The sequence below is a fragment of the Chanodichthys erythropterus genome, chromosome 4 (genome assembly GCF_024489055.1).
Source record: "Chanodichthys erythropterus isolate Z2021 chromosome 4, ASM2448905v1, whole genome shotgun sequence".
In the NCBI taxonomy this organism is placed as follows: Eukaryota; Metazoa; Chordata; class Actinopteri; order Cypriniformes; family Xenocyprididae; genus Chanodichthys; species Chanodichthys erythropterus.
This window is the reverse complement of record NC_090224.1, coordinates 24,562,096-24,580,392: the sequence shown is the minus strand read 5'-3', so window position 1 is coordinate 24,580,392 and position 18,297 is coordinate 24,562,096. Positions and strand designations below refer to the sequence as shown.

The window sequence follows — 18,297 nt, the reverse complement described above, 5'->3', positions numbered from 1 at the left end:
TAACATGCACAGACACATACACACACACATACACACACACACACCTACACCTACACACACACACACACACACACACACACACACACACACACACACTGTCCACTCTGGGATTCTACTCAAGCTTATCTCTGCCCCTTTAGCTCTGCTCTATGTGTTTGTATGTGAGTAGGTCAGTGTAAGTGCCTTATGGTGTTGTACAGTAGGCCTATGTGTGTGCGCTGCTGACTGTGGCAGGGGGTAGTAGGATATTGAGGAAAGCTTGTGTAGTGGATGGAGAGAATCACAGTTTGTGTGTGTATGTGCTGTTTTATTGTAGGCAGGGAGGAACTGTGTGAGTGTGTATGAGTCAGTCTAAATTCTACCCTCCCGCTGGGCCTCTTTTTTCTTCATGCACTTTAATGGATTCAGATGGAGCTGAAAGAACAGATAATTTGACAAATATTTCATCAAGCTGTCAGACTGATCAATTAAATTAGAATACACCTTTAGCCCTGAATTTAGCCTGAATCTCTCTAATACCCACGTTGGTGCACTTTGGGGTCCTTATCATTTAAGTGGTGTTTGTGCTAGTCATTTATGAACCAAAAATGGGCAGTAAATTATGAAGATGGGACATATATGTTGATTTTAGTGAATAAAACATTAGGTTGGAGATAGGGCTGCAACTAACGATTATTTCTATAATCGATTAATCTGTCGATTATTTTTACGATTAATCGATGAATCAGAGAGAAAAAACCAACCTTTTATTCAAAAACAGAAATGACAGTGCACATTCACAGTGCAAAAAAATCCTCAGACCATGCAAAAACAGGTTGCTCTTTTAACATCCCTGAGCTGTTAAAGCAATAAAAAACAAAAAACAAATGGACTAACACAAAAAACATACACGTTTACATCTGCCAAACATATAGGTTTTTTTTTAATAAAGTGCACAAAAAGATGTATATTTTTGTTTTGCTTAAGATGACCAAGTGCTATAAAAAACTTTAAAATGAAATTTAAAAAGTACAACAAACACAAATATATTTGTCAACAATAACCGATATGGGACAAAGCACAGAATAAATACATGACAACAGATCAGTGTTAATTTTGACAGCAAATTTTGATTTAGTTTTAGTCATAGTCTTTTGGATTTTCACTTTCGCGATCAAAGTGTATGCCACTGATAAGCATTGTAAATGCAGTATTACAGTACACAAATACCAATTAAACGTGCAAGTCTCCTCTCGTGCGTCCTCCTCACTGGACGAGGCAATATCACTTTCGTTTTGCTTTCAGATATCTATTTTATAGATGCCATCAATGCTTTTATCTTTCTAGATGTAATTACCAAAATCAAAACAGTCCATAAACCTTAAATCCTCACGAAAACTTCGGTCAAGCCAGCTCGCGCCTCAACCTGAGAGATCAGCCTCCTTACCTAAAAGTTTCAAATTCTCGGTTTCTGAATGGACGGTTTGGCTTGATTGACATTCGGGCATGATGTATATACCATCGACCCGTCCTAAAACGTTAGCACGCTTTGATCGATTGTTTGGAGATCGCGTGTTTCTCCATTCGAGAGCGCATTTCCTGTTCTTCACATCCGCGACAAAACAGTTGATTATTTATGAACGAAAGCTCACAGAAACGTGAAAATGGTCTCATTTGAAAGAAAATATCCAAAGCTAAAAGATGATATAGAATGACTAATTGAAGCACCCCGTATCAAAAGTGCGGGGGTCGATTTCTGTCTTTTCAAAACTGCGAGGGTCCTGACCCCCGTCCCTCGTGCCAACGGCGCGCCTGTTCAGAACAACGTTACGGGTCTCTCTGATAGTCTTTCCTCTACCTCCGCTCTGCTATTTATTTATTTATTTATTTATTTATTTATTTATTTATTTATTTTTTTAAATACGACACAACGAATCGATAATGAAATTCGTTGCCAACACTTTTAATAATCGAATTTTATCGATTTTATCGATTCGTTGTTGCAGCCCTAGTTGGAGATTTAAGTATTGATGTCTAATGATTCCCGTCCATTATGATATTTCAGAAGAGAGAGATTTTATCGACTGCAAGTTTTATTTCTGGATTACATATAATAACCTGCTATGCATGGGACACATACTGAATGAAGACAGATGTATCAAATATAGATACAGATATACATAGAAATATTCTCTGTTAGATTGTGTGGATGCCTGTTTCAGCCTTGGAGTAAAACATAAAACAGATAATTTTGAGACATCAGAGTGATAAGAAATCAGTGTGATATATACAGGCCTGGACTGGTAATCTGGCATACCGGGCAAATGCCCGGTGGGCCGACGCACTTGAGGGCGGGGCCGCTATATGATATGATTTTTTTTTAATAAACATAAAATTGGCCAACGACCGGCCCATAAAGCAGGGACAGCGGCCCATTGGTTCATTTTCCATACTGACACTGGGCTGGCCCAATCACATCTCTTAACAGATTCCACCCCGTCCCCTCTGTTTCGCCAGAGCATCAGTGGATTAGGAGGATGGAGAAACAAAAGTGCAAGTGCAAGGGGGGTGCGGAGAAGTTGCGGGCAAAAAAATAAAAATAAAAAAAATGTAGAGGTTGATGCCTCAACGTGCAAAAATTACAGGCATGTTTAGTGCGGTTACTATAGCTTCAGTTTCCAAACTTACAGTAGGCTACCTGACGTGCAAAAACAGGTGAACATAGAAGAACATGGGGGAGACCTGTAAGGCAGAAGAGCAGTGAAGCCAATGAGGGACAGAGTAAGCAGGAGAGTATAATAGAAGCGGTAAGCAGGGTAGTTACATGATTAACAGCGATGGACTCATGATGCGACGACGACGACGATGATGCTTAAATGAATGAATATTATAAGACAACATAATTGTCATCGTTATTATAAAGTCAGACTGTCACCTACTGCACTGGTCACTCAGTCAGCTAAAGTCAAATAGCACAGCAAAAGTTGTTTTGCACTGTTTTTTGTAGTTAGCAGTGCCCTTGTAGCTATCAGAGTTCACTTATGCAGTAACGGCCCTTCTCATAGAAAAACCTGAAATGATGCAATTTGATTTTTCAAAAAAAAAAATAAATAAAAAAAATAATGCAGGTTATTATTATAATGTAATATTACTGATGATGTGTTTATTTCACAACGAGACTATAGGTGTCTATTTATAGCTGTTAGTCGTGATGATGGTCTACTAGATCTCACTTTGGTTGTTTATGGCAAGTGAATAGCATTCTTATCATTTTATTAGGAAGTTTTTTGTGAGTAATTTGGTAGTATAGTTTTCTTTTTCATTGTTTTTAATGGGGAGTATCTAAACAATGAGAGGTAAATGTTTGATTCTTAAACAGGGGTTTGTGCTCTTTAAAACAAAGTATATTTGTAATTGTAAATTATAGTTTTTCTGCTGTCTGTTTCATTGAAAATTAAAAAAAAAAAAAATTCTTTATAGAATTATCAGTATTCTACATCCACGTTCTAAGGGTTAGCTTTTATATCATGGAGCACATTGTCCATCTAGAAATCCTACTCTTACTAAGTGTACTTTTAATAACTCTACCAAATAATTGTAATACTCTGGTGGGTGGTGTCCGAACGATTGTGGTGGGCCGGTCTGAGCAAAAATGCCAGGGCCATTTTTTTGTCCCAGTCCAGCCCTGGATATATATATATATATATATATATATATATATATATATATATATAGTCACATCATATTTACAAGTCACAATTACGAGTAATAAACTCACAATTACAATAAATAAAGTCACATTGCGAGATATAAATTCACAATTACAAAAAAATATAGTCACAATTACGAGTAATAAAGTCACAGTTTGAAAATATAGTCAAAATTCGGCTAAATGCGCAATTATGAAAGATAAAGCGACATTGTGAGATGTAAAGTTACAATTACCAAAAATAATTACAAAATAAAAAATTACACTTACAAAAATAAAGTTACAATTTAGATATATAAAGTCACAATTACGCTAAATAAAGTCACAATTGTGAAAGATAAAGTGACATACTGTATATTGTGAGATATATTACAATTACAAAAAATAAAAGTCACTTGTGAAAAATAAAATCACAATTATGCTAAATAAAGTCAAAATTGTAAAATATAAAGGGCTATTGTGAGAGAATTTTACAATAACAAGAAACAAAGTCAGTTTATTTTTATTTATTTATTTTTTTTATACAGTGAGACAGAAATAGGTTTCATAGAATAAAATATTCACCTGTCACCACTTCAATTTGTTTACAGTGTATTGATTTGATATTGACTTATTTATTTCCCTGTGCAGTGTGTGTATTTGTGTTGTGTTGCTATGGAACTCTGCTGATGTCTATACGCACACTCATAGTAGATTAACATTAGCTGACCCTTGACCTCTAAACCCTGACCTCTTCCTTAAACACTACCCATCACCCTGACCCTGACCGGCTAGAGAGACATCTGTCCCCTAAATAGTGCTCAGAATCAAATGTGTTCAGAAATGTCCCCATTGCTCTATATGTACCTTACACTAACAGCGTTTCCAATACAGATTTGCGCAAAACTTTTGTGATATTTTCTAAATGTCGATAAAAAACGAGTGTGAAATGACGGCATTTCCATTAACCGATGTTATGTGACTAAAACTCTCACAATGAGTCATTTTACAAAAGATGCTTCTTTCTGAGAGCTTTATTTGGAGCTTAATTGTCACAAGCCAGGCTTGAACTCAGGTCTTTGGGGTGGTGGTTTAAGAGATCTACCACTTGGCCACAGAGGCTAAGAACACCTTACTTGAGGTAGCTTGGAAGGACTTGCTGAAACAAAGCAGGAAACACATAGCCAAGTCTCAAAAACCGAGTGAGTAACAAGGGGAAAAAACACAACTACACAGCAAAATCCCCAGAGTTAAATCAACTCTGATCAGAGAACATATTGTCCCTCTCTAAATAGTGTTAAAGTAACACTGAAGCAGAGTTAAAGTTAATGAGATAATTAAGCAATTAATTAAGTGATGATTGTACATTAGTGATGAACACCTGCTGTTAACAAGCATAACCACTGAAGAAAAGGGAAACACAAGAACTACTAGTCAGTCAGTCAGCCTTATTAATTGCTTAATTATCTCATTAACTTTAACTCTGATTCAGTGTTACTTTAACACTATTTAGGGACCATATGTATTCTGAGCATAGTTGATTTAACTGTGTAAGGCCCTGTCCCAAATAGCACCCTTAAATCCTCACAGTCTTCCTCTGAGTCCGCACTTTCATGACATAATGTCGCTTTGACTGCTGGGTAAAGTCCTCTGTGTAGCTCACAGTCTTGCAGGCTCAGCAGAAGTGCGCATCGAGGGCACATAGCAGCCACAAAGGGGGCACTCACGAGCACCCTTCTTTAAGCTTAAATGACGAATGGGACACCCTATGGTCTTGTGGACTCAACGGACACGCGCACACAGTGGCCACAGTGGTCCACATGACCGGAAGTGCACATGAAGTGTGCCATTTGGGACACGGCCTAAAATACCCAAGGGGAAACAAGGCACAGGTGACCTGGATAATACAAACAAGGACACACGAGGAAGAACTAAGGCAGAGGGGAACACAGAGGGCCTCTAGAGGCACGGAGACCAACTACAGGAGGTAGAATGCTGACAGTAATAATTGCCACGGCTTCTGGAAGCCCTTCTCCTTCATATATGCTTCCCTGGGTGCTTCTCAATACTCCAATGCATGCTTCCTCATTTCTTCACTCCTCCATCCTCCAGCCTGTGACCTGGAAACCGATAAAAAAAATCTTGAAGGCCATTTTAATTCTATAAATGCCATTTCAATTCTATAAATGCACTGGGAGGAGGTGAGGAACGAGGAGTGAGAAAGCTTCCTGAGGAGCAATGAGTGAGGATGCACAGATGCATAGATATTTAATACTATTAGTTTCTATTATGTTAATTATTAATTGTTATTTGATTAATACTATTAATATTAGATGTCAGACTTTAATAATAAGGGTCCCCAGCTTCCGACGCACGAGCGCAGCTGATGATGCTCTGAAGTGACGCTCGAGGGATCAAGAATATTCCAATTTATTAATAAGATTTCCTTCGATTACCCCATCCTTGTTATCTTTTCTTGCATCCTCCCTTTGCATCTATGGGGTGAAACTGAGGCGTGAGGAAAGTGATGCAAACAAACTGTGCTATCTTTAAAGAATGATGATGTGACTGTAAGTCAGGTGACCTGTAAATGCGAAAAAAACATTGTTTCCATTGCAGTTTTGCGAAAAAATTTCTTTTTAGAATTGCCTGAAAAACCACCTCATGTGAGCGTAAAAACGTTTTTGTGATATTTGGGAGTTTTTTGCAAAATTCACATTTCCATTGAACGTAATTTCAATTCACAATTACAATTTGCGCAATTTGAAGGGTAATGGAAACGCAGCTACTGTAAACAACAACAAAACAACCTAAAAAATACTCAAATGTATTAGTTTTTTTTATTATATTTATGTTTTTAGGGTTCAAACCCTATATCTTCATTTCATATTATTTGAAAATATTTATTTTCCCAAAGACAAAAACATTCAAATAAAGTAAAAAGACTATTTTGATAGTCAATTGTTAATTTAGTGTACTTACTATAAATAAAGTTACTTCCTATAAAATAAATATGTATTTTTAAAATATGCATCATATTATCAGTTATGTACTGACAAAAAACAAAACAAAACAAAAACAAAGCAAAACAAAAAATAAAATCCATTTCTGCAGTCAGTAAATCTAGCTAGTACGTTCAGCACCTCAAAACTGTTGTGACTAGTTAAAATACTATTTAAAAAAGAAGAAAAAAAGCCATTTATGTTTAGTTTTCTTTCCCCTGCTGTAATGAACCCGTACCGAACCGTCATGTTTAACACCCCTAATATATATATTAGTCTTATTATAATATATAGTCTTCTGTGGAAATAAAATATAAATGGAATAAAAATGACTCTAGCACCCTGACACGTAATGCAGGAATGCCGTCTCCTTCCACACATATTCATAATACCAATGTGTGGGAATAGCTGTGACCTCCTCCTCCACACACACATTTATGACACGCAAGGATGGTTTTGCCTCACATGAACACACACACACACCACACACATACACTAGCAAATCGAATGTAGGTTAGATGTTTCAGACAGAAATATGCAGTACCGCTCCTCCATATGCCATGGGGAGTGTGTGTGTGTGTGTGTGTGTCTTTTTTTTTCACGCTTTTTCCTTCTGGCTATCTGTGACCAAGGAAACAGCTCAGTAAACTCAGGCCACTGACTGAATCTTACAAACCAGACTTTCAGCAAATAAAGCTTTTTAGACATAGTTTAGCTGAAACATCTCATATAAAGAAAATTAAACTGTTAAATAAAGATTTTTTTTGTTTGGTTTTTTTTTTAGAAAAAATCATGCAAAATCACAGAATTAGCAGTATAAGCAAATCACTTTTTTTACTCTGTTTTACATAGCCCACTAAAGTCAAAGAGGGACAGCCAGCAGATTTGATAACTATTCATAAAAAAGACAGGAAAAAAAGCAAGAGAAAAATATATATATAGAGAGAGAGAGAACTCCACATACCCTCCTACAGACATGACCCATCCTGCTCAAGTACAGAATCCTGTAATCTAGCAAGTTTCCATGGTTACACATGAATATTACGCCAATGTTTCATTTTCCCACACAACTGGGAAAATAACTGCAGTGACTGTGGTTTCTTCAGACTTGCTGAACAGACAACCTCTCACCTCCCCTTTTGCTTCAAATCAAAGTTAATTTCGCACACAGAAGGAAAAAAAAAAAAAAAAAAAGACCAGGTCACATTTAGTCTCAAAATTAAAAAATTAGAAATTATACTTTATATGACGATTTTACAAAGCTTATTTTTAGAACCATTAATTTCCCCCCCTTAATTCTCACCACTGAAATGTATTAACATGTTTTACTTTTTGTAATTTATTCTAAATGGTGGTTTTTAATATTAAATCATAATTCATTTTTAAATTAGTTTTTAATTTATAATTTAAAGTTGCAATGTGTAAAATTAAGAGGATCTATTGACAGAAATGCAATATAATATACATAATGTTTTCAGTGGTGTATAAAGACCTTACATAATGAACCATTATGTTTTTATTTCCTTAGAATGAGCCATTTCTATCTACATACACTGCGGGTCCCCTTACATGTTAAGTCGCCATTTTGCACTGACATGTTTCTCCAGAAGCCCTAAATGGACAAACTGCCCTACAGAGAGTGTTTCGTCACAATGTTGCTCTTCTTTTAAATTGTTTTTGTGTTTTTAGAGGCAGCTTGCATCATCACTACGTTTTAATATGCACAAAGTAGTAGTAGTTGTAGTAGTCATCGTCTGGTTTATTAGAAGCAGAGACCGTTCTTTGTTAGAAGTATGGAGAAACCTCATTGCTAGACTGGCTACTCTCTTCTGTCTCAGATGAAGACATCTTTGTCTTGTGTCGGCCAGACGGCCACCGTAGCTTCTCTACGTGCTTCAAAAGGGAGGGGTGAGCAACCTCAATGCTAGATGCCGCTAAAATTTACACACTGAACCTTTAATAATATATCATGACTACAATAAAAATAAACATTTGTCATGAAAATAATGTCACAATGCAAAACAACAACAACAACAACAACAACAAAAACATAATGATCCTAAAAATAGGGTAGATTTTCTTTAGACAAAATATTTTTGGCTTTTAATTTTGGGCTAAAATATTATATGTTCTATGTTCCTGAAAGGTTAATAATGCATTAAATTCCAGCCTGTTCCTCACATACATCTATTATTTGGAATATAGAGCATGAGTCTTATGGACTACTTTTATGGATCTTGACAAACCTGGTTACTGTGAGCTATATTTCTATATATGTGCCATGAAAAACAACAAGGTGAGGATGAGTGAATGCATGAATATTTTAATTGCTAGTTCTAATCAATCTGCAAATATTTCAGACCTACTTTAATCTGCTTACTTCTTTAAATATACTGGAGTGATGAGTATAAACAAACCAGCATTTAACACACATTCCCGATTCCCTCTAACTGCAGTTAATGCCCAGCATCACAGAATGAACAAAAAACACAGGAAAAATGACTAAAGAACTGACATGTGCATCTAACCTTCATTTTAATGTTTAAAGCAAGATTTGCTTCGTAGCACAATTACAATGTTCTGTCAAATATTCATTTAAAAAATGATGGTGCCAATGACTTTCTCTTTCCATTTCAAACATCAAACCACGGAGATAAAGAGAGAGGCAGAGAGAGGGATGTTGTCATCAGTAGAAGATTTGTGTGGGTCAGGTCAGATGGGTGATTGGTTCTGCTGACCTCCAGATGTACAGCATTAATCACACAGCTGCCCACAGAGACAGAGACAAAGGCTCCGCTCCAAACCTAATGAGCTGCTCGCACTGCAAAAATCATTTTCTTAATCAGTCATTTTGTCCTGCTTTACATTAAAAAAATAGCTAAAGATTCTTAAAACAAGATACATTTATTTGAACAACAAATGTGCTTAAAGGGATAGTTCACCCAAAAATTATTCCATGATTTACTCATGCACCCTCAAGCCGTCATAGGTGTATAATTTTCAGAGTTTACTCTTTCATCGTAAATCGATGCATATGGCTGTATGCCTGAAGCTAGTTATTATAGTTTATAAAGATTTAAATATGGATATTTTTCTTACAAAAACCCATTGCTTCTCTTGAAAAGGACATTATATAACCCCCTGGAGCCATGTGGATTACTTTTATGATGGATGGGTGAACTTTTTTGGGCTTCAAAATCTCACGACCATTATAAAGCATGAAAGATCCAGGATATATTTTAATATAACTCTGACTGTGTTTGTCTGAAAGAAGATAGCCATATACACCTATGATGGCTTGAAAATGAGCAAAACATGGGATAGTTTTTTTTCTTCTAACATCTAATATTCTAGCATCACATACTGTATATCTTCCACAGCTAAGGCAATCCCATAATGCATTGTGATAAGCTTATTAAAAATTCATCCAGAATGGCAGATGAGGTGAGAGAAATATTGATTATAAATGTATTTCAATCAGTAGAAATGTTGTAACAGTTTAATTGAATTAAATTACAGTTAATAATTTTATCCAGTATTTGGGATATATGCTTATTATTATTTATTCTTTCTATTTAATATGACTATGTGAAGCACTTTGAATTATGATTGTGAATGAAATGGGCTTTATGAATAAACTTTCTTTTCCTCGCCTTATTAGTGTACCGTATTGTTAGCTTAGCAACATGCTAACACCAAAAGTTTTGGCAAATTGGTGGCATATTTGTAGAATCTTATATGTGCGTTTTTGTATGATCTGTTAATGCCCCACTGAGGGTTAAAGTGTGGTCACTGTAATGAAGTTTAAGCTCAGGGAAAAAGAAAGTGGGAACCAGCAATCTTTAAATGTAAAGTTTAATGACAAAATAAATAAAACAACAATACAAAAGCAAGTGGCAGCCCCTCACGGATGTCTGCCGCAGACACTGGAACGTTTTTGCCAGCAAAAAGGTTTAAAGGCTTAGTTTTTTTTTTTCTACAAATCATATGTTTTCATACTCAAATTAATATGAAAACGCCAACTCAAAAAAATATTTAAATTTCAGAACGGGTTGTCCAAAGCAGTAATTTTAGTAGGTTTGCCCACTGTCCTGTATAATATGGAATCCATATTAAATTCATATTATATAATTTATCCTTAGCATCTTAGCATCTAGCATCCAAACAACTGAAGACTGCTTAGTATTTAGCACATTTGAATCAGTTTAGCATGTACAGTAAGTATCAGTCTCAAAAATGACAGATTACAATGGAAAACAAAGATGGATGTGAAAGAATAAAATGATGAGAGCCATAACAAACAGACACTACATTTGACAGCAGGGGAAGGATCAAGGAGGATCAAGGAAGCGCAGCTAGCATTAGCTAACTTATATTTGTTGACTTTTTAGTCGGTTTCTAATTCATTTCATTGGTGCACTTTTGTTTCAATGTATTTCTTGCTAAGCTAATTGGCTAATTACAATATCTAAACCACAAAGTTGAATTGTTAGTCTGTTCATCTTCAAATATTTATGTACAGTCAATATCTCATAATTTGCTTTGGTGTTACACTAAATGTGTTACATCCGAGGCACTGAAGTTGTATGCCAGTGAGCCATAGTCAAAGTGATTGCATTTCAAATGCATTTAGCACTTAGTTCAGTCAAGTAGTGATCCTTTTTATAGCTACGCACACATAGCTTCAAGCGTATACTGGTTCTTCACATTACATTTTGTTTTTGTTTGCAGTGTGGTCAAAGGTTTTACTAAAATCTCAAAAAATATAAACAAATGGAGAATGTCCCTCCGCTAATGTTTGTGAGCCTTTTTAGGGGTGTCTATATTAGTTAGGATGCTGCCTTAAAAAGGTCTTTGCTTATGAAGAGGTACTTCACTACATTTTGGAACAGAGTCAGAAAGGGAGGTAGTTCTGGATGCGTATGGTGAAAACGACCCACTCTTTAGTGCATACTCCCCGAGGACTCACAATCAAGGTCACTACTACATCAGCACAGATTTTTATCGTCTTCTATTACACACACACACACACACATACTAACACATTCACATTCACAAACAGACAGCCTCAGTCCAGAAAACATGCTGATAAGCCAAGTACCAAATTGCCTTGTCAGAAAAATCAACCAACAGCAGTTATTGAAATGCCATGCATGTCCCTGTGATGTCCACACACACACACTGCTCATCTTTCACTGTCTATAAATTCAATCACGTCTCATCAGCTCTTCATCACATTGCTCTGCTGAAGTAGATAATGAGATAATAGCGCTCCGTCTTTTAGCAGGATAGAAAGCTTGAATGAAGTAGCTCCACTTTTCCATGTGATTTCATATTAGCACAGCCTTTTTTTTCCAGAGCTCTCCACATTATCACAGACTCACTGTTTCATTATATCAGTGCAGTGTTTTTCTACTTCTACATTCGAATGTATTCTTTTAGCAGACACCTTTTATCTCAAAGTTTATTGTCCAACTTTCTATAGAGATTGAAATGTGGCCCTTAAAAGCTATTTGGACACCTACGCTACATTTAAAAATCAATGTCATTGAGTTATATAACAAAATATTAAACCAACTGGCATTCACAAACACGGTTTTAAATCAAAATTTCACAAAAAAATGAATTTGGATTTTAAATATTATGTATACACTATACACTGGGTACGGAAAGTATTCAGACCCCCTTAAATTTTTCACTCTTTGTTATATTGCAGCCATTTGCTAAAATCATTTAAGTTCATTTTTTTCCTCATTAATGTACACACAGCACCCCATATTGTCAGAAAAACACAGAATTGTTGACATTTTTGCAGATTTATTAAAAAAGAAAAACTAAAATATCACGTGGTCCTAAGTATTCAGACCCTTTGCTCAGTATTTAGTAGAAGCACCCTTTTGATCTAATACAGCCATGAGTCTTTTTGGGAAAGATGCAACAAGTTTTTTCACACCTGGATTTGGGGATCCTCTGCCATTCCTCCTTGCAGATCCTCTCCGGTTCTGTCAGGTTGGATGGTAAATGTTGGTGGAAAACCCATTTTAGGTCTCTCAAGAGATGCTCAATTGGGTTTAAGTCAGGGCTCTGGCTGGGCCATTCAAGAACAGTTACAGAGTTGTTGTGAAGCCACTCCTTCGTTATTTTAGCTGTGTGCTTAGGGTCATTGTCTTGTTGGAAGGTAAACCTTCGGCCCAGTCTGAGGTCCTGAGCACTCTGGAGAAGGTTTTCGTCCAGGATATCCCTGTACTGTACCGCATTCATCTTTCCCTCGATTGCAACCAGTCATCCTGTCCCTGCAGCTGAAAAACACCCCCACAGCATGATGCTGCCACCACCATGCTTCACTGTTGGGACTGTATTGGACAGGTGATGAGCAGTGCCTGGTTTTCTCCACACATACTGCTTAGAATTAAGGCCAAAAAGTTCTATCTTTGTCTCATCAGACCAGAGAATCTTATTTTTCACCATCTTTGAGTCCTTCAGGTGTTTTTTAGCAAACTCCATGCAGGCTTCCATGTGTCTTGTACTGAGGAGAGGCTTCTGTCGGGCCACTCTGCCATAAAGCCCCGACTGGTGGAGGGCTGCAGTGATGGTTGACGTTCTACAACTTTCTCCCATCTCCCGACTGCATCTCTGGAGCTCAGCCACAGTGATCTTTGGGTGTTCTTTACTTCTCTCACCAAGGCTCTTCTCCCCCGATAGCTCAGTTTGGCCGGACGGCCAGCACTAGGAAGGGTTCTGGTCATCCTAAACATCTTCCATTAAGGATTATGGAGGCCACTGTGCTCTTAGGAACCTTAAGTGCAGCAGAATTTTTTTGTAACCTTGGCCAGATCTGTGCCTTGCCACAATTCTGTCTCTGAGCTCTTCAGGCAGTTCCTTTGACCTCATGATTCTCATTTGCTCTGACATGCACTGTGAGCTGTAAGGTCTTATATAGACCGGTGTGTGGCTTTCCTAATCAAGTCCAATCAGTATAATCAAACACAGCTGGACTCAAATGAAGGTGTAAAACCATCTCAAGGATGATCTGAAGAAATGGACAGCACCTGAGTTAAATATATGAGTGTCACAGCAAAGGGTCTGAACACTTAGGTTCTTGTGATATTTCAGTTTTTTTTTAATAAATCTGCAAAAATGACAACAATTCTGTGTTTTTCTGTCAATATGGGGTGCTGTGTGTACATTAATGAGGAAAAAAATGAACTTAAATGATTTTAGCAAATGGCTGCAATATAACAAAGAGTGAAAAATTTAAGGGGGTCTGAATACTTTCCGTACCCACTGTATATGTTAAAGTTTTGGGGTCGGTAAGGCTGCATTTTTGGTCAAAAAGACAGTGTAAAATTGTGAAATATTATTAAAAAATTTATATAACTGTTTTCTATTCTAATATATTTTAAAATGTCATTTATTCCTCTGATCAAAGCTGAAATTTCAGCATTACTCCAGTCTTCAGTGTCATATGATCCTTCAGAAATCGTTCTTATATACTAATTTGATGCTCAAGTAACATTTTTTATTATTATCAATGTTGAAAATTTTTGTGAAAACATTTTTTGATTAATATAAAGTTCAAAAGAACAGCATTTATCTCAAATAGAAATCTTTTGTAAGATTATAAATGTTTTTACTGTAAGTTTTCAGCAGTTTTACACATCCTTGCTGAATAAAAGAAAAAGAGAATATTTGTAGAAATTGTAGAGCTGATATACATTTTACCTCATCTGTATAAGTGACTCTGAAGACCTGACCTTCGTGCTGACTGTGGTCAGTAAACTACAACTACGGCTGGGACATTTTGCACTTTTAAGTCTGTTAACACTATTTTAACAAAGCAAGGGAAGAAAAACAAGCCCATTTCTTTGTGTGATTCTTTGGCTGAAATTAGTTTGAGTAGTGTGAAGGATAGCCAGATTATACGGGGTCTATCGACACAAAAGCAGGGGTGGGACGGTGACCCTGATGCATCATTGACCCCAGCAGTGTCCTGGTGTCTTCTTCTCGAACACACAGGCACACATACTGGGAGAAGTGGGCCATGAGAGGGGTATCTGTCAGGGTCTTGTTAGCAGGCTGGACAGCTTGCCTGGGCAGATGGCACATTAATAGAACGAGGAGATAAGTCTGCGTGTGTGCTTGTGTTTGTTTATGTGTGTGTGTTCCTTTCGTTGATTTAAGACCCCGCTGATCGAAGAAGGCCAGGGATGGCCCAGAGGAAGGAGCAGGTGGAAAGGAAATGTGTGTGTGTGTATATCTGTGTGGACTGGTGCCAGGGTCTTTTCCACAGACTTGAGTGATCATTAGTCAAGCCAGAGTCCTATGCATGGAAGATTTTTACCCTCTATTGTGTGCATTATGTTAGGAAATTTAACAGGTTTGGTTCTGATTCCTCTTAATAGGGATAGTTCACCCAAAAATGAAAATTCTGTCATCATTTACTTACCCTAAAGTTGTTCCCAAACCTGTATGGATTTCTTTGTTCTGCTGTACACAAAAGATGGTAATTGGAAGAATGTTTGTATTGACTACCATGGTAGAAAAAATAAATGAAAAAATATGTAATAATTGGCCTTTATATTATATTAAAGTGCCCCTAATATGCTTTTTGAATATTACCTTTTTATGTAGTGTGTACTATAGCTGTTTATGAATGTAAAAGGTGGGCAAAAAGATTCTGAACTGCATGCAACAAGTCGTCAGTCCAACGAGTCATAATTATGTGTTTTTGTGTATATTTACTATGTTTTTGTGTATATTTTTTGTTACTTAGTTTTTGTATATTTATTATATGTGCACATTGTGTAAGGGATACTGGCAAGTAAGAATTGCATTGTGCAGTCTAAAACTGTGGTGTTTTTTACTGTGCATATGACAATAAAATTAATTGAACTGAATTGAATTTAATTACTGTCTTACTTCCAGCATGAACCTACATAGGTTAGTAATAAATTTGCATAATGCCAGCAATATGGTCTTCATTGGCCGCCTGTGAACAATGTCTACTTTGCCCCTCAAACACTGTAGTTGTAGCTGTGGCCTGGAAGAGTTTGGTTTGTGTTGTCGACATGTTGAGAAGACACTGTTTTCTGAGCTGCGAAAGTAAAATCCCCTTTGCTGCATTTCCAAAGGATGAGGACTTGAAATGATACGGTAAAACCAATGCCATTGTTACTGTTCGTATCATTGTGTATCAAGCACTGAGCCAGATATTAAATTCAGACATGGTAATGGGTGTTTAGTTTCTAACGTGCTGTAAGAGGTTGACCAGTCACAACAGACTGGGCCATATGACCAATCAGGGCAGAGCAGGCTTTCCGAAAGGAGGGGTTTAGAGATACTGAATCCTTTATTGAACCATTTTAGACAGTGTGAGAAAAGAGTCAGGTTATCTTACATCACATTACCGTTTCTAGATCCAAATGCTCTAACAACAAACAGTACTAATATACACTCACGGTGTGCTGTAATGCTACTGAAAAATCATGATTCTATCTCCATACTGAAATCTCAGTTCGCTTATATAGTGCTTATAAACAGCTGTTGAGATAGGATTCTCAATTGAAACTAGTGGAGATGTGGACTTGGAAACGGTATTCCTTTTGTCACGATAACCTTGTTAATAAAACTTTATTGAGTAGAACATATTATTTATTGATCTTTCACACTCTTTTCCTGTCACTCAGAGATCTAGTGCTATTTCAGTGTTCCTACTAAATCTGGATTAATGAGTCATGCATCTTGGTTCTCACTCCAGCTGCTGTCAAATGTCGGCCAGGCTTGGGATCAGGCTGGGGGTTTTATTAGAGCTCATATGAGAATTAGATAGTTGGCACACAAAAGAGTAGGCTAAAGTTTTAACCATAAAGAAACCATAATGCAAAGCTTTTGTTTGCCTTGAAATGATCAAGTCCAAACTAGTCCTTAATTCTGCTGTCTATGGATTATAAAGGTCTGTAAACCTCTGGGCAGAGCTTCTCGTGACTGAGTATTAAGTTGGCGTGTTTCAATGGTCTAAAGCCGATTCTGCACAGACACAATGCAGCCCATAAAAATCATTCAAATCCAGAGGGTTAGAAAAATATTGACAGTACATATGTGTCATGGTTCCAGTCATTCCCAGACTACACTTCCCAAAATCCTCCCTGCCAAACACCTGCACTCACTCCACAAATCAGCTAACACTAATCACCACACCCAACTGCCACGCATTACCTGGACTATATAAGCTAGTCACATCCTCACACACATTGCGCGGTCTTGTATACTCTGTTGCAATTCTGAGCATTTATCCTTGTGTCTGTCTGCCCGTCTGCCTGTACTGTTCCCTGTGTATGATTCTCTGCTGTCTGCCCTTTGGACTATTTGCTATGTTTTGGATTTACGATTGTTATCTGCCAGCCTTGACCCATTGCTTGTTCCTTGACTACGATTCTGCTTACGCTCTGCCATACCTGTTTGCTGTTGTTCCACCATTGCCTGTTTGACTATGAACTCAGTTTAATAAAGCTTGCATATGGATCTCACCTCGTGTCCCACTGCGTTACAATATGAAAAAGAGTTTAGTTATATTTGATTGAGTGATTGACTGAAGTGTGTGATGTCATATTGCACAGTTGTGTTGTGTGTTGTAGAGTTGGTGTTAGGTGTTGGGAATGTTATGTGGTATTTTAGAATGTTTGGAATGTTTTGTCAGGTTTGGGGTCTTTGAGAAGTGTTTCAGGATATTGGCAATGTGGGGTGAGTTTAAGGATCTTGGGAAAATGGTGAAGTTGGATTGCTGGACTGGATCATGGTCCTTTGATCCAGGATATTGGGTGGTGTTTGAGGATTCTGGGTAATGTTGGATTGGCAGGATTTTAATGATGCTCTTGTGAGGCTCCTGGGCATAATTTTTCAAGGCCCTACATAAATGATGGGTGTTGTTTTGAAGATGCTGGGAATGTTGGGTGGTGTTTGAGGATGCTGAAAATATGGGTTGTATTTGAGGATGCTGGGAATGTTGGGTGGTATTTGAGAATGCTGGAAAATTTTGTTGGTATTTGAGGGTTCTGGAAAAGTTGGGTGGTGTTTGAAGCTTCTGAAAATGTCATGTAGTGTTTTGAAGCTGCTGGGACTGTTACGTGGTGTTTGAGGATGCTGGAAAATTTTGTTGTTGTTTGAGGATGCTGGGTGGTGTTTGAAAAGTTGGGTGGTGTTTGAAGCTTCGAATGTTGGCAATGTTTTGAGGATGCTGAGTGGTGTTTGAAGCTGCTGTGAATGTTGGGTGGTGTTTGAGGATGCTGAAAATATGGGTTGTATATGAGGATGCTGGGAATGTCAGGTGGTATTTGACAATGCTGAGAATGTTTGGTGTTTTCTGAAGCTGTTGGGAATATTCAGTGGTGTTTGAAGATGGTGGAAAATGTTGTTGGTGTCTGAGGATGCTGGAAAAGTTGGGTGGTGTTTGAAGCTTCTGAGAATGTTGGGCAGTGTTTTGAAGACACTGGGAATGTTGGGTGGTGTTTGAGGATGCTGGGAATGTTGGGTGGTGTTTGAGGATGGATGCTGAGAATTAGGGTTGGGAACCGAGAACCGGTTCTAATCCAGAACCGGTAGTGTTTTTTTAAAAGAACCGGAACCGTGCAA

At 37.3% G+C, this 18,297-nt stretch overlaps 1 protein-coding gene across 1 annotated transcript in view; it reads left to right on the top strand.

Moving 5' to 3' along the window:
- The window catches only part of LOC137018290 (E3 ubiquitin-protein ligase TRIM9), a 47,646-nt gene that overhangs the window by 1,577 nt on the left and 27,772 nt on the right, over positions 1–18,297 (top strand). The window lies entirely within an intron of this gene.